This window comes from Corvus brachyrhynchos, unplaced genomic scaffold (genome assembly GCF_000691975.1).
Source record: "Corvus brachyrhynchos isolate BGI_N302 unplaced genomic scaffold, ASM69197v1 scaffold725, whole genome shotgun sequence".
NCBI classification, from domain to species: Eukaryota; Metazoa; Chordata; class Aves; order Passeriformes; family Corvidae; genus Corvus; species Corvus brachyrhynchos.
This window is the reverse complement of record NW_008237905.1, coordinates 29,773-32,977: the sequence shown is the minus strand read 5'-3', so window position 1 is coordinate 32,977 and position 3,205 is coordinate 29,773.

The window sequence follows — 3,205 nt, the reverse complement described above, 5'->3', positions numbered from 1 at the left end:
GGGATCAAACTGGGGGGGACTGGGAGGAGATACAGCTGCTACTGGTTTATACTGGGAGGGACTGGGAGGGGATTGGGAGGGAGCTGGGAGGGGACTGGGAGGGATTGGGAGGGACTGGGAGAGGATTTGGGGTTACTGGTTTATACTGGGAGGGACTGGAAGGGAACTGGGAGGGGACTGGGGGGGAACTGGGAGGGGACTGGGAGGGAACTGGGAGGGAACTGGGAGGGGATTGGGAGGGGATTGGGAGGGGATTCGGGGTTACTGGTTTATACTGGGAGGGACTGGAAGAACCTGTGAGGTCACTGGGAGCACTGGGACGGTCACTGGTCCGTACTGGTCCAAACTGGTTTATACTGGTTTATACTGATCCATACCAATCCATACCGGTCCCTACTGATCCATACTGGTCTGTACCAGTCTATACTGGTTTATACTGGTCCATACCGGTCCATACTGATCCATACTGATCCATACTGGTCTCTACTGGTCCATACTGGTCCATACTGGTCCATACCAGTCCGTACTGGTCCGTACTGGTCCATACTGGTCCATACTGATCCATACTGCTCCATACTGGTCCATACTGGTCCATACTGGTCCGTACTGGTCCGTACTGGTCCGTACCGGTCCATACCGGTCCATACCGGTCCATACTGATCCGTACTGGTCCATACTGGTCCACATTGGTCCGTACTGGTCCATACTGGTCCGTACTGCTCCATACTGGTCCATACTGGTCCATACTGGTCCGTACTGGTCCATACTGGTCCGTACTGCTCCACACTGGTCCATACTGGTCCATACCGGTGCATGCTGGTCCATACTGGTCCGTACTGGTCCATACTGGTCCATACTGCTCCATATTGGTCCGTACTGGTCCATACTGGTTTATACTGGTTTATACTGGTCCGTACTGCTCCACACTGGTCCATACTGGTCCATACTGCTCCATACTGCTGCATACTGGTCCATACTGCACTGGTCCGTACTGCTCCGTAGTGCTTCATACTGGTCTGTACTGGTTCAGACTGGTCCATACTGCTCCATACTGCTCCATACTGGTCCATACTGGTTTATACTGGTTTATACTGGTCTCCGCAGAGGTGCTGGGGGCGCTGGGCCCGGCCGTGGTGGGGGAGGGGCTGCTGGAGGCGCTGGAGCTGGGGCTGGGCCTGGCCCAGGAGGACCCCGAGGCCACCAGGGTCAGGTGAGAGAGGCCCAGAATTCCCGGAATTCCCGAGAATTCCCCCCAAAATTTGGGGCAAATTTGGGGGGAAATGGGAAAAAAAAAAAAGGGAAAAAAATACCAAAAAAAATGGGGGAGAAAACGGCTAAAAATGGACAAAAATGGGGGGAAATCGCCCGGGAAAGATGGTTTGGAATTGGTGAAGGTCAGCCCGAATTTGGGGAATTCCTGGAATTCCCAAAAAATGCCAAAATCGCCCGAAAATTTGGAAAAAGCTGGGGAAAAAATGAAAAAAAATGAAAAAAAAAAATGAAAAAAAAAAAGGTGGAGAAATGGGGAAAAATGGGCAAAAATGAGGAGAAATCCCATGGGAAAGATGGTTTAAAATTCCTCAAGTTCAGCCCGAATTGGTGGAATTCCTGAAAATTCCCAGAATTCCCAAAACCTCCCAAAATTCCAGAAAAATGGGGGAAAAATTGGGAAAAAATGCAAAAAAAAGCGCAAAAAGATGCAAAAAAAAAGGTAAAAAATGGGGGGAAATGGCCAAACATGAGGAAAAATCCCATGGAAAAATTGTTAAAGTAATGAGGGTTCAGGCAGAATTCCTGGAATTCTCAAAATTCCTGACAAATCCCGAAAATTCCAGAAAATTCCAGAAAATTCAGAAAAAAATTGGGAAAAAATGCAAAAAAATGGAAGGAAAAGGTAAAGAATGGCCCCAAATGGCCAAAAATGAGGAAAAATGCCATGGAAAAGATGGTTGGAAATTGCTCAAGTTCAGCCCGAATTGGTGGAATTCCTGAAAATTCCCAAAACTCCCAAAAATTCCCAAGATTCCAGAAAAATGGGGAAAAAAGGGAAAAAAAGCAATAAAAAAGGTAAAAAATGGCCAAAAATGGCCCAAAATGGCCAAAAATTGGGGAAAATCCCGTGGGAAAGATGGTTTGAAATTCCTCAAGTTCAGCCAGAATTGGTGGAATTCCCGGAATTCTCAAAAATTCCCAAAAATTCCTGAAAATTCCAGAAAAATTGGGAAAAATTGGAAAAAATGCAAAAAAATGCAATAAAAAAGGGAAAAAATGTCCTAAAATGGCCCAAAATGGCCCAAAATGGCCAAAAATTGGGGAAATTCCCATGGGAAAGTTGTTAAAATAATGAGGATTGAGGGAGAATTCCCAAAATTCCCGAAATTCCCCAAAATTGCCGGAAATTTAAAAAAAAATCCAAAAAATGGTTAAAAATGACCGGAAACGGCTAAAAATGACCCAAAATGGCCAAAAAGGACCCAAAATGACCCAAAATGGGCAAAAAATCCCCAAAAAGGAGGGAAATTCCCCAAAATCGCCACCTGGGAACTCCAGAACTTCCCGGGAATTCCTGGAAATTTCAAAAAATCCCCAAAACCTCCAAAATTTCCCCAAAAAGCTTCAAAATCGGCCCCAAAATGGGAAAAAATGGGGAAAAATCCCAAAAATTCCCCAAATCTCCCCAAAATTCCCCAAAATTTCCCCAAATTTCCCCAATTTTTCCCCAGAATTTCCAAATTTCTCCAAAATTCCCCCAAATTCAAAAAAAATTCCCCAAAAATTCCCCAAAATTCCCCCAAATTCCCCAAAGTTCCCTAAAATTCCCCAAATTTTCCCAAAATAACCCCAAAATTCCCCAAAATTACCCAAAATTCCCCTTATTTCCCTAAAGTTCTCCAAAATTTCCCCAAAATTCCCCAAATTTTCCCAGAATTCCCCAAAATTCCCTAAAATTTCCCCGAATACCCCAAAAATTCCCCCAAAATTCCCCAAAATTCCCCAAAATTGTCCCATATTTCCCCAAAATTTCCAAACAATTCCCCAAAATTCCCTAAAATTTTCCCAAATTTCCCCAAAATTTCCCCAAAATTCCCAAATTTTCACCCAATTCCCCAAAAATTCCCCCAATTTTCCCCAAATTCCCCAAAATTTCCCCCCCCAAAAGCCCCAAAATCTCCCGGATTTCCCCCAAAATGGCCCCAAATCCCCC